Below are 14,730 nucleotides of genomic sequence, written 5' to 3'. Positions count from 1 at the left end.
TAACTTCACAATCCAAACCTATGGAAAGCCTTGCTGGTTTTCTCTCATCTACAGTTCTCTCTTAAACTGCAGAATTACATCAAACACTTCTCAGGAAAATGAAGGAAAATGTTTGGTGAAGTTAAGGTATAAAAAGCTGTATTTCATCAGTAGATAAATACTGAAAATCTATAAAGTAGATCCAAGAGAATGTCTATGTGACAAAATGCCATCATGTGTTGGATACACCAACGCTATGGTTAAACTGGTACATCCTGGATTCAATAATACTATATTATGTAGTATCATAAACATTATAGCCTGCCTCTGTACATTTGTAATTAGCCGGAATAAAGCATTTTGCTGCCCTTGGGTAATGAGATAGCTCCAGCACATCCACCTGGCATTGCACTGCATTTTAGAAACACCCTGGTATTTTCAGCATATGCACTGTAATGTGACCCTGGAATGAATTGTATTAAAAGAAACAAACAAAAAGAATTACAATAGTGCACATTGGAGATAGGATAATTACATTGCAGAATATCAATTAAATTAAACCCAAAAGCAATCCAGAAGTTATTTCATTGTTGTCGTCAGTGGTCTCCTAACTCACACCATGATGATGGAATGGAAGGGGAAAATGTCCAGAGATTTCTAAGTCTCAAACTGCGGCTGCATTCCCCTAGGTATTCCTCCTGTCTTTTCTAAGAAAATTTGGCCTACAAAGAAATGGAGGTTATTTCCTGCTTTTACAATTTTTGGTTCACCTGGGAAGTAGTGTTCGTTTTAAATAATCTTCTCTGATTTGAGGTGGAGGGTTGACAGTTGTCCCAGCTAAGCCACAACATGTACAGGCTGTGATAATTTAGGATTTGTTCATTTTATTGATCTCAGTTACCTGGCATAAATACTGGAATTATTTAAGAAAACACTTGTCTTATCAGTGTTTTGCTCAATGGCCCCTTTATGCTTCATTGTGTTTCCCAGTTCATAACTTAGAAACTGAATTAATGTAATTATGAAGAAGGTGGCAAACTTGATCAGAAAATACTTCCTTTGCTGTAGCAAGAGTGCCTACAGTACTGTTCTTTGCAAAGATTTATTACAAAGTATAAAAGGAGAGAATAGCATAAGTCAAACAAGCAGGAGATGGTGTTAGAAAGCCTCAGCGCAGCACTTTGACAGGCAAGTACGGTTATAGGACAAAGGGAAAAAAAGTCAAGACAGAATCAGGAAGAGGTAAAGAACTGACATTAATCCAAAAGTGTTAGCAGTCCCTAGCGCTCCCCAGGAGTCACTGGGTTTAGGCAGAAGGAAATTTGCATTTCACAAACAAGCTTATGTCATTCGAAAATGAATTATTAATTTTGGTTTTCTTCCATTTCAGGGTTATATGGAAATGAGAGAATATTTTAAAGCATCTAGCTGCTGAGAAATTTCAGCAGCTCTGTATGATTCTATGGTTTGAATTTTACTTTATTTTTTTCCTTAAGAGAATTTCAGGTCACATATAACAAATAAGAATCTGTAAATTGACATAGTATAGCAAAATTCAAGTGTGGGGGGCAGGTAGGAAATGTAGACTATGAATCTTACTGTTATGGAGGAAATACTGCACATTCTTAGCATTGCTTTATTTATTGTGAAGGAATGCAGACTCACATCTACTCCTGAGGACATTGGAGAAAGGTCTGTAACGCCTTTCCAACCACAGGTGAATGCCTAAGGCAGTTCGCTATAGGATCACAAACCTTCCCATGCTCTCTTTCTGTTGCAGTGAATCTTTAATTCTTATCTGCAGTGTGAAACAACTGCAACCGGCAAAAATGGGAGTGCCCAGTCAGCCCAGAATATAAATAAGCATAATTTTTGCATCGGTTTTCTGCAAACTGTATTGAATTATAATGAGCCATGAAATATGAATCTGAGTTTGCATTTTCCAAAGTTCTTGGCTTTTGACTTCCGAGAGTGCAGTAATGATCACAAAAGTTTTTGTTCATTTTAGGAACCTTCCGCAAAGCAAATGATATATTCTGGTGGCCTTTAGTGTGACAAGGAGGGTGTAAGCAGAGAGGGGAATTCTGCCGCTCTGTTGCTGGAACATTCCTACTTAAGTATTAGTTTAAAGGTCTTCTGATTACTAGCATCTATTGCCAGAAGCAAAAGGAGCACACAGCTGCGTTAATAACCCTTCTAAGAAGTTTCAAGATAGCCATGAAAATTCTTTATTACTATAGAAGCAAGCAGAATCATAAGCATTCCAGCAAACATGAAATAATAGCAACAAAAATGTAACTTTGCACCATCAACCATGCCTACAGTGCCACTGCCTGTGGCATTGGACAAATTCCTTGCATATTTCTTTTCCTGTGAAGTACACTGCCCTACAGTTTACAAACCTGCTTCAGGGATGCACCACCTCAGCATAGACATACAGACTGAAATAGCTTGAGAATTGTATAAAGAATTGCAGAACTCATTTGTTAGTATTACTGCTCCTTTTAAAAAAGGCTTAAATGTTGAAGGAATTATTTCTGTCAACATAATTATCATGGTGAACTGGGCATGTGACAGCCTTTACAGAAATGGACCCACTGAGTTTATAAAAGAAAATCATCATATGGCATATCTAGTTTGAAAAATCTAGAGACCCTATTTCTTGCCTGAAAGACATTCAAATAAAAGACCCACCACAAGAGTGTTAAAAGTAGCTGTATGGGTTTCTGGGAAGACTATTAACTTGTAAAATCCGTTCTTTTCCTTTTCCCATGTCCTCCTAATCTTGATGCCTTTTCTTCCATATTCTTTTTAATTCCCTTCGAGTTCAGTGAATTTTGTTTGTGTAAAGATCATAGGATATGAGTTTTCCTATGCTATGTTTTGTTGCGTGTGAAATGTGTACTACAGTAACCTTTACAGAGAGAATTAAAAAAACCACCAGCATGCATCTCAGCAGCTGAAACAAAAGCCATTCCTTTGTTGTCCCTTTTTCCATGTGGATTTTTTGTTAAGTGTTTGGTGAGAAAATGTTGCTTTTCTAACCTTAAAATAATAAAGCATTTTTCTGCATTTTGTCCATCTCAGAAAAAAAAGAGCATGACTTTGCCCTAGCTTCTGAGGTTATTCTCTCTTGGAGTAAGGAATCTTGGTTCTTAGTCCTTAGTCAAAAATATAATCGTATAACTAATTATAACTTCAGCATTGGATGGTTGAACTCTATAAAATACTCTTTGAGCAGGAACAAGGTTCTTGTTATTTGTCACCAGACTGAGAGAAAATATTTGCTAAACTGTAAGAGGAAATCCTATTGCAGTCTAATGAAACAATTTTGCAAGTTTGGACTCTATTACAGCTTTTTGCTCTCAATATTTAAGAAACCTTCCTCTGCCCTCATTTGAATGATAATACAAAAGAGTTCTCTTTCCCAGTGTTTTCAGTTTTTCAGTCTGATCCATTTTGTAGTTTATTCTTCTATTGTCTATAGGAAGCAATTAGGTCACGATACTTCTTAGAGCTTTACCAGTTACAGAAGCATTTGTAGGTTAATTGATTAATCACTAGCACTCATTATTATCCTTATCATCTTCTAAACTGGAATGAAATTAATTGGAATAGAAGGAATTCCATTTCTTAGTCCTGAAGGCTGAACTGGCACAGGCCAGGCTGACAGGGCTCGGGCATGGTGGATCTCTTTTCCTCTCTCCAGGGAGGCTTTCTTCAGTTGTATTCTGCTCTTTACTAAATGATTTTGATAACATCTAGTCTACACCCTCAATTAAACAACAGAAGTTAAACTACTTTGCATGGAAATAAGCCTCTGACTGAAATTCCTCATTGTAACTCAGTTTGAACTCTAAACTCAAAAGAAACACTAAGACTAGAGAGTGAATTACGCATGTGGTGGGATGATCAAGGGAACAGGGTTTAACAACACACATAGCACTCTTAATAATTTGGGGGCGGATCTGTATAGGAAATTAACTTTTCAATATTTACTACCCCCCCAAAAAAGGCAAAGCAGAGGTAATGAAAAGCATCAACTTACCTCATTTCTAATGCAGCTGTTCATTAACGAGTAGGTGCTGAGGCAGGGCTCTGCCATAAGGCAGTGTTTCCCTGGCACTGAGCTCAGGTTCATGCAGAGATTTTCACATGCAGGTGAAAGGAGTTATTCTATCCCTTCAACATGTAGTATCGGCGAATGGGCCAAGCTTTTAGCCTGGCTACATAAGTAGTGTTTCCCAGTATCTTAAAACATATGAGAATGATAAGTATCAAGAATCTTTTTTTCTTTTATAAAGCTATAATATTCATGCATCTCTTTCATTTAATATTTATATTCTGTTTTTCTGAGTCATTTGATATAGTCAATAATATTTTCAGTAATGTTGTTAGGTTGATTCCTTATTCATGGCTTGAGATCAACACTGAGAAATGGGACTTCTGGTTTAAAAAATGCTTGTAAAACTACTCCCAATAAATAAATAAATAAAAGTTTTAAAAGAGAAGGACTCTTTTACTTTAGAATGCTGACATAGCTATTCATCGACATATCAGACATGATGAAAATGATAAGGCTTTCTTTATACTATCTGATAAATCAGCTAAGCATTGATTTGGAATGTTTGTCTCCAGCTCAAACATAATTCAATATCTATCAGAGGACACCTGCTGCCCTCTACCAAGCCAAAACACCTAGCTCTGTCTGCTCACATGGCTTGATTATAAATGCATTCTCATATCAGACTAACAAGTGCTACTCACAATTTCTGAGAAGCATATTCCTTGGGGTAAAAGAACAACAGCACCCAACCTAGTTTCTTTTGTACCAGCTCATTCAATGTCCAAGTATATTCAAACTGAATAGGACTCTTTCCCTTGAATACTTGCATACTATTTATCAGAAAGAGAGTGAAAAAGTAAGCCTGGAGAGCTGTTAATAGCTTCTGAAAATCAGTGACTAAAGGAAGTATGAAGACAATATTTGTTTTCTTCCCTTTTGTTTTTTTAATGAGACCAAACAACATTCTTAGTGACATAGACAAAGTCACCTGTCAGATTTTAAAATATATTCAGAATGAGAAGCCTTTTGAGCAGTTTGTCTACAGCAATTATAAGGAACAAAATGTTTTACCTAATATGGGCAGATTTCTAAGTTCTTTTTGTTCTGTCAAAGAAAAAAGGGTCATATCCTATTACAATTGGCTTTTAATGTATTAAGCAAAAAAGAAGTCACAGAATTAAAGAGATTAAGAGAGTACTATTCAGAGAAAAAATGTGAGTGGCTGAATAGGATAGAACTAAAGTGCTGGAATCCTCATACACACACAGAGGATACAGTTTCATGTCAGAGTTTGCCTGAGTTGTCAGCTAAAACTCTATTAACATCAATTAAGTTACTCCTACTGGAGCTGCCTGTGGCAGAACAGGTCTTTCTCCATAAATATTTGATTTTTTCTACCAGATGTGGACTTTATCTCATTGGCAAAGCTCCCATTTATCTCAGAAGAGCATGAATTGACTTCTGTTTGCATTTCTCTGAAGATACATGTTGGATGTCCAAAATCAGCATTGGAGAAGTAGGTCTAATTTCCAGTAGCTGGTCTTTTTGACTGTCTACTTCTCTTCTTTCCTGTCAAAGGAAAAATCTACTTATTGTTTTAATTACATACTTGTAATTTCCAACTTCAGTCTTATGAGATATAAAACTTCATAGCTGATTTTCCTCCAGCCTAAGATACAAGTCTATACCTTGTATTAGAGCTCAGTTTCTCTAGAATAGAAATTTTCTCTTTAATTCTTCTGTTCTCTTTTTACAATCACAGCAGAATAGTTTTTTCAGAAATCCCTAATTATGAGCTGTGCAGAAAAAAATGGATCCTAGAACTCTTTGCAACTCTAGAAAGTGCTGCATAGTAACCATTTCATTGACTCCTTTTCTGCCCCCTACTTTCTTGCAGCACTGGAAGATTAAATGATTTGACTTAGTGGTCAGATCTTGATGGATTTCATAGTGACATAAGAATCCTATGGATATGTAATTCCTTTATCTGGATTTTTGTTACCTATCCATATTTTTGGTGGATGGAATAATCATAAAGCAGTATTTTATTGTGTCATGAAATACAGCTGCTGCTGACAGTAGAGAAGGATCCATCTTTCAAAAGACCCTTTTCTTGAAAATTCTTGGAAACCAGAAGAATGTGTTTGCAGAGACATACTATGTACATTTTTTTCTGGTTAGGTCTTGCCAATACAACAATGTGGAATGTAAAATCTAGCTGATTAGTTAGATTAAAAACTTAAGTAGGTTATTTTAATTCCTGAGCTCTCTAAATTAGCTATCTAAAGCTGCTGTGTGTACTTCCAGCTGAACAAAATTTGCTGCATGGTACTTGTCTTTTGTGTCAGTGGAAAGAGGTGATGACTTCTCAGAGTATTAATTGTGTTAATGTGACATTTTTATGTGAATGAGTTTTCAGAACATGGGATGCACATGCTCCAAGCTTAATTCAAAAACACAGAGAGAACAGCCATTTACTTGCATTTTAAATATAGTTTGGATTGACTGTAGTTGAACTAAATACTGAGAAGATAGCATTGCAAATGAATGGAATAGCAGGAAAATCTCATTTGACTTAATAACTTATAATTTTATTTAATCAGTACTAACAGGCTTCTAAAAATACATACACTGACATTTAGAAAAATACTCTCATTTTTTTTGCCCAATCATACTGTTTGTCAGGAACTAAGTTTTGATCCTACTCTGGAAAATACTCCATTGAAATTGGTCAGTTTGTATAGTAAAGCAACATTCAGTGTGAGTAAACATACCATAATATATGTGTTTAATACCTACAAGGCATATTTTAAATTGTAACTACCTTACCTGTATGAATTGAATAGTAACATAGTCTGTAATACACTAACAACTTTAGTTCACATAGATTTTTTTAAGTAAATGTAGTTTTTCTTGTTGAAGTCTCAAGTATTAAGATTTGTTACATATTTGATATGCTGTTCACAAGATACTGCTTACTTCTGAAAAGGTTGCAAAATCTTTGGCTCTCCCCTAATCCCCATACTGACTGCGTTCAGATTGCTGTTAGTACTCATCAGATCAGTTCAAATGAAGGGCAAACTGCTATCAACTTCTAGTTGTCACAAAAACAAGTAAGCAAATGACCTATAAATATAAAAAGTAAAAAGTGCTATGCATAATACTATTTCCTATGATGTTTGACAGGAAGTGAACAACCCCAGTTGGTATTTCTAAGCTCACCTGATCACAGCATGCAGATGACAAATGTCAGCAAAAATGGGACAATATACTATCTTTGTTCCTGACTTGAAAAAAAATATAGCTGTATTTAACTAAATTCTGCATTCTGGCTCTTTCTGTGTGAGCTTGAATAAATTTTCAAATCATGACGTTGACAAAATTGATTATACATTTTCCAAAATCATAGTCCCCCTGCAACTTAATTCAGGTTTATATTTGCCCTTAAAATAGATGGAGAAATTAAATTTCATTCTTTGCTTCTAATTTCTATATCACTTGCATTTTTCTCAAAGAAATTTTTGCAGATTTACTTGCTGCAAAATAGCTCAATTTGAAGTTCAGAGCAAATACTTAAAGATTTGCTTGATATTCAAATGATGTAAATGTTTAATCAAATATTATGCTGGATAACCAGTATGTGTGATAAGTGTTAATTTACTACACAAACCTATCTTGAAAGTGTTTGAGTAAGCCAAAATTCTGATTGCAAATAAGTGCAAATTTTAAATAGTCACTTTTTTGTTTCCTTGGTGACCTGATACCAAGCTTACACCCAGCACCATGTATTACCATCTCCATTCCAAATCATAATATAAAGAATATTAATTGCATCCCTGCTGTGTTTGATTCTTTAAATTCCTGTTTATATTAGCATTGTGTGGGAAGAAACAAGCAATGAAAACACATTAATCTGGGAAGAATTAACCGTAGTTCCAATCATTCTCAGGAGTTGGAGGAGGTTTTTCTTTGGTTTCACCTGGTGGCCTTGCTGTGGAATTTTCAGTATTGAAGAGATTTAAAAATATCTAATATATTTGAGGGATCTAGAGAGAAACAAAAAAAGTAACCATTTGCATTAGCAAACAGAAATCTCTGTCTTAATAAATTTAGCAACAAGCTAAATTGTGCCCTTTTAAAAATGGCAGAAATCTCTATCAGCAAAAATGTTTAATATTTCTATGCTTGATTTTTCACTTCTCTAATTCTCATGGGTCACTTCAGTTGTATCTGCTTTGCACCAGCAGAAAAGTAATAACCTTCATAACCAACCAGCAAACTCAAACTAAGAGGCCCATAATTAAGTGATCACAAATAAGTAAATTCATTGGTGATAAACCAATTAATTGTGTGCCAGTTTTGACTGTGTGTGGTGCTACCTTAGTGACAGATATGTTGTCACATAGCAACAGTTGCTTAAAGGACAGGCAGTTGTTTGGAGTTAGCAATTTTCTCACCTGTGCATGTTGTGTTCTATATTTTGATGGTTGGTAACAGTGTAATCTGCACTATTTATATCTGTGTGTATGTTAGGACAACCCATAAGATTCTTCAGAGCTAACGAACAGCTAACCATAAATTAGAGCTTAGGAGAAAAATGTAACCTATGCTATACCTAACAATTTCTGTAATGGTATTTTTAGTTATAATAGCTGCAGAGGGGATTCAAGTTTCTTTGAATCTAAGAGAAGCCAGTATGCAATGAACAGCTCTGGCTGTACTTTTGGGTGTTATGGTGCAGCTTCATCCTCACTGTTCATCTGTCCTGCTGTGAGCTGCTAATTATGTTACTTAAGTATCAAGCAGCAATTTTAATCTGCACCATTTCTCCATCACTAGGTTGTGTATCATGCATATCTCTACTCTTCACAGAAGCTGCCATTTAATTTTTTAACAGATAAAAATGGAGTCAGATTCTATGATAACTATACAGCTTCATCTCTATTTTTAAGTCACTTCCATAGAAGTGGACTGTTAAATTATCACACACTCTCAAAAGCACAATGGGATGGCATGATAACACACAATGTCATAAATCTTCTAATGTTTATGTGGTCTATTTTTTAATGATTGTAATTGCCATTAATTTTTAGCACAATTTTTATGTAAGATGCTTGCCACAATACTCAGTTCTGTTCAAATAATTTGCAGGGGGAGATAGTAGAATATTGGAATCATATAAAAAAAATATAGCTTGATTTTTTTTTTTAACCTGCTTTTGCACTACCGAGTAAGTATCAGCTTTTTTAATTAGGAAACAAATGTTTGACAAAGGAAGGTTCTTCAGAATATTAAAATATTTATATGCAAACAAAGGTAATTCTATGGCAACTTAAAATCTTCTGTTTAAAACTCCTCTGTCATCAGAACTCAAGCAGATTCAGTATCATGAGGTCAGTCATATAACATGAACATATTTGTCATTAGTGATTGGATTTATTGAATTTTGTCTGATCAGAGCATAAGTAGCATAAAATGTATCCCTAAGGCTGTATTCCTAAGAAATAAATCATGCTAATAAAGTAAGCACAGTTCTTAATGTAGTGATGCAATCATTCACCTACATTAAAAACAACAAAGAATTCTGATGATGTATCACTTAGATCTTTTTATTTAGCCTAAGTTGCTATAGCAACCATAGGAATCATGAGATCACATTATAATTAAGAGTCTCCTAGTAATTCTCATTCTAACAGTTGCTTGCCATAAATACATAGTATGCTGATGTGCACATTAAATGCAGGGGAGGTTGATAAATATACTGGTCACTAGAGTTTTAGTATATTTGTAGGAGGGTAAATCCAGATTCAGCACATCAGGTAATCTCCTTCAATCTTAGATATTACTGAAATGTGACATGAAAAGTAAAAACAAATCTTTGTCAGGTAGTATTCTAGAAAAAGCTGGGAAAAGTAATGAATACTGTTGTATCTTAGCACCTACTGAAATCGGCACATAGTAAGATGGCAACAATACATGCTATGTTTGTTTGCAGGACTGCCACCCCTTCTTAAATCAGGTGTAGATTTCATGGCTAGTGAATTTAAGGAGTGACTGCTGTATAAACAGAATCAGAGACCATGAAGCATGTTAACTGGAAAATTGCGTGTTCCTAAAAACTAAATATCCAGTTAGGTTGTTTTGCATGTGAACAGCTCTGAAAACAGTCGAATATCGGAATGTTGCCACTCTATAGTTTAGAGAACTATCTAGTTAAAATACAAAACCATTTATGGAAAGAAATAATTAAGAATCAATTTTTAATTGACTGAACTCAGCTTCTTCCTCTATGCCTTTCAGTAAGCCGAACACCTCTAGGTGTTAAAACATGTTACTCTCTCAAGTTTGGTACCAGCAGAATTAAGAATGCAAAGTTGTCGTTGCACTGCTCTTCCTCTCACACAGCTGTAGGTACCCACCTTGTTTTACTTGAAATAAATGGTGGACTAGTTAAACAATACAAAAGTAAAATTGTCTGTGAGGTAAGGCTTTAAGTTTGTTTTTTTTTTTTTGAGATGGGAAAATTTTTTACCTGTCCTAAACTGAATCTGAAAATTTTAAATAGAAAATTTCAAAATATAACCATAAATCAGGTCATGAATGTTTATTGTGGGTAGTAGGGATGGTTAGAAGTCAAGTATTGAAATAAACTCACTGGAAAGTTACTTGAAGTTGGCCATTTGTCACAAATAATGTCAGATTCTACTGGAAAAATATCTGGGGAGGAAGAAGGTTACACTAGAAAACTTGTAAACACCACTACTACTCAGGTAATTTCAGAAAGTAACACGCATAGCAGAAATCAAGTTCATAAAACAGCATAAACTGTAAAAGCTTAAAATGACATTGCTAAATCGGTTTCCTGAATGCCATTCAGAAATACTTTGATGATTACAACCTACATTCCTGGCAGTCAACAGATATATAACTCTTTGCCTGTCTTTAACATCTTTGATCTTCACACTGTTTAAAAATTCTGGGATTTCTGACTTCTTATAGTTTGCAATAATTTCTGGAAAGGGTGTGGAATAAACATTTCAAGTATCATAGATTTATTCAATGTGTTGGAGCAATAATCTCCTGTCTTCAACTAATTTTGATAAACACATCCAACTAACCTGCTTGCCTTCAAACCAGTGTAAAGTACTGGCTGAAGGTTTCTACCAGACTATATTTCTCAGTTCTATAATAGGTCTTTCTTGGTAAAGATTGTGTTAGAATGTAGCCATGTTTTCCAGTATAACTACTGTACCACGTCTGCTTTTAAGTATTCACATAGGATGCATGTTCAAGCAGGAAAACAAGAAATAATATTTGTATATAGGTTAGACTAGGTTGAAATAGGAAATTAGTGGCTGGATAGTCACTGGATGATTTAGTTCAGTTTCTCTGTTGCACTGAATGATGTTGTAATGATGGATACAAGTATTTCAAACTGACCTGGTTATGACGCTTCATACTATGCAATTCCAATGTGATATAATTCAATATTCTCTGCACAGTGCATTAGCTGCTTAATTAATTGCACTAATGACATTGTCCAGCATTTTACACTTAGTGACAGAAGATTAGGTTGAAGTAACATTCAGCCTAAAATCTATTCATATAAAAATTCAGTAAGATTATCCCAAGATACCATCTGTAATATGAGCAACTATAAATATCTTTCGCAGACTATAATGAATTCACTCAATTGAAAACAATGTTTCTAAGAAGTTTTTTATGTTAAATAAACAGAGTTGCATGCTTCCTCATTATGCTATTATTTAGGGTAGAAACACTTTTTGTTTTTTTTGTTGTTAAGAACATATTTTAGATTCACAGAAATATAAAAAAAAGACAATAAACCTAATCTTGAAATATCAGGGAAGTATATTGTCATATGTTATACTAAACCTGAATATCCTTTAATGGTGGCATTGAACATGAAAAACATTTTGCCCTTTCCAATGGCAAAGTTAAAAAAAATGAGGAGGAAAAAAACCCCACCAAGAACACTAGTTCTGGGTCAGAATACATTACTGTTGTTATGACCACAAAAACTTCTCTCTTCTCCCCACACAGAGCACTGCTTTATGAAGATTCATTACTGCTGTATGGTTGTGGTATACCACCACGTTTTCATAACTAATTCAAGAAAAAAAAAAGAATCAATTTAGGGTACAGTCCTTTGCAGTTAACACACACTATTTCATGAAAAACAGTGATTGATTCATTTAGTTTTCTTTGTATTTGTATTCTACTTAATAGGTGAAAAAAACCTACAAGTAGAACTGTACATTGAACTTCCTCTTCTGTGTTTCTATTCTCTCTAGATATGGAGAGATTTCAGTGATGAAAATGTTCAAAAACATTTGGAACATCACAGCAAAATAGGAGCTGCTAGGAACTGAACACTCTTGAAAATATGGCTGTTTTCTTCAGATGCCTAGGCAAGCCCTAAAAATTTATTTTGATTATTTCAAGGGAGATGTAAAGTGAGGCCAAGATGTTATCTCCAACAGAAAACTTAAAGAATTGCTATAGTGAAATGAAAGGTTAAATACAGGCTAACCTCCTCTAGTTTAGCAAAAGATGTTGAGGGAAGAATTCAGAAAAATGCTGAACAGATGTTAAGGATGTTTTATGCTCTGATGTTAAATGATAATGCAACCTGGACGAAAAATGTAGTATGGAGCTAGTGGATGGGTTACAGGTACACGTTTGTACAAGGTGCAGAAAACTCTTCCAGTAAACCTTAAGTAGAATTTTTATACCAAATTTTGTGCTAGTGTCTGCAAAAAGCAATGTGTACTAGCAATTTAACTAAGTATGTGATTAATAATTAAAATAAATATCTGATTAGCAATTGCATCAAGAATGTAGGAGTGCCTGCATGTATATGAATGTCTGTAAAAATAATCTCTAAATTATAAGAAGCTTTTAACAGCATTTAGAAATTGTTTGATGATGATGCAGAAGAAAACAGTTTTCCATATGGTGTTTTCTCCCTGGCTCAAAACATTGGCTTTCATGTAGAGCAAGGTTTTTTTCCTTTTTTGTGCTACCCTTATGCCACCAGGATAAAAGTAGTATCATTAGTGATCTCCAGTAAGTAACTAAACATTAGGGAAGCTGGTATTAGTGTGTTATAATTGTCTGATCACCTGCTGTTACAACAGATGACATTTCCCCTTCTGAGTAGCTGAGGGGGGGTGGGGGGAGAATGTTATATAGGAGTTTATCCTGAGAGATTTCCAACATGTGGATGGCAAGTAAAGTTGCATGAAGTTGAACTTTTTCGTGTTATGTAATCTTTCAAAATATGACCAGGAAAGTTATGCAATTCTGTAAGTAATTACACAAGAAATTGACACTGAAATTATTCCTTGTATTTTGTAGAATTCAAATTTTCAGTGTGTGTACCTTGAAACTGGATTTTCTTTTGTGTTTTGTTTGGGTTTTTTTGGTTTTTTGGGTTTTTTTTTGTCAGATTGCTGCTACTTACCTTTTATTTTTTTTGTCATTTATTCAAAGGCTTTTGTTTCAATGTTGCCTGAACCTCCTTGCCAGGAAGAACTTTCGTGCACTCAGGTACGTCAGTGTCTAGAATTGTTATATGTTGTTTAGTGTAGTATTTTTAAAGATCTAGGGTAGACCTTTATGCCATACTAATACTATTATTTCTGGTTTCGTTTATGATTTCTTCATTAAATGTAGGATTTCCTGCTACACAGTATATGGACTTTTTCATTCTCTGATCAATGTCGTTTTTCAGTCTAGTTGTCATATGTTTCAGCAGTGCAGGGGTATGTGTGAAATGCAAAAGCTTGCAGTGTTTCTGGTATATTCTACTGCTCTGTTATTAGCATTAATATAGTTTTTGACAATCTTATGACCATATTTAATATCAGTCACCTGTAGTTCTGCTCTCTCTAGGATGTCTTTCTTACCATGTCTTCCCTAGAAGACTCGTGCTTAGCTTGTTCAAGTTCAACATGTAACCATTTCTTCTAATTTTTGCTGAGTCACAAGGTCTAGAGTTGGTTGATGTTTGAATCAGAAATTACATGCTATTCATCATGTCGGAGCAGTCAACCAGATAAATGTAGAAATGATCCACCATGGTCTTTGTTATTTCAGTACCTCTAGCAAAACCAATTTGCTCTATTCAAATTAAATGCTATAAAGAAAACAATACATTGGAACAATGTCATAGTCAAGGGAAAGGCCATGTAATTGCTGTAAATTGGATATTATTAAGCTTTTGTAAAATGTAAAAGCCATTTACAAGACATACATAAAACTTGAGTCTGCTATTCTGTAGACATTTTCCTACCCTCCTGTGTCCTTGCTTTTCTAATCAAGTTAGTACCAGTGGAAAGTCACTTAAATTTTAATTTGAAGAAGGTGTTTCTACAGCTCTTTTAAGTCAATATGAAATATTTCAACTACTCATTTCCATTCACTAGTGACCATCCAGGTGAAAGAAGTCTATAACTTATATCAAGCAAGGCAAAAAACTTTACTGTCTGATGACTTTTAGCTGCTATTAGATTGACCAGAAAAGCAAGTTTACAGACAGCTTGTACCATGTCTACAGAAAAGTGAGTTGTAGCTCTGTGATTATCTTATAAACAGCTTTTACATGTTAAATGTGATCTAATTTATGGTAAATGCATGAATTGTCCATAGGTGTGGCATTG

The 14,730-nt window shown here is 34.6% G+C and overlaps 1 long non-coding RNA gene across 1 annotated transcript in view; it reads left to right on the top strand.

The window, feature by feature from the left end:
• The window catches only part of LOC142033348 (uncharacterized), a 171,248-nt gene that overhangs the window by 76,832 nt on the left and 79,686 nt on the right, over positions 1 to 14,730 (top strand). The window contains exon 2 of the long non-coding RNA XR_012651146.1: positions 13,562 to 13,618. This is a non-coding gene — a long non-coding RNA (uncharacterized LOC142033348). The remainder of the gene's footprint in view (positions 1 to 13,561; positions 13,619 to 14,730) is intronic.

Source organism: Buteo buteo, chromosome 7 (assembly GCF_964188355.1).
Source record: "Buteo buteo chromosome 7, bButBut1.hap1.1, whole genome shotgun sequence".
In the NCBI taxonomy this organism is placed as follows: Eukaryota; Metazoa; Chordata; class Aves; order Accipitriformes; family Accipitridae; genus Buteo; species Buteo buteo.
Note: the sequence above shows the minus strand (reverse complement) of the source record. Positions and strands in the feature narration are given on the sequence as shown.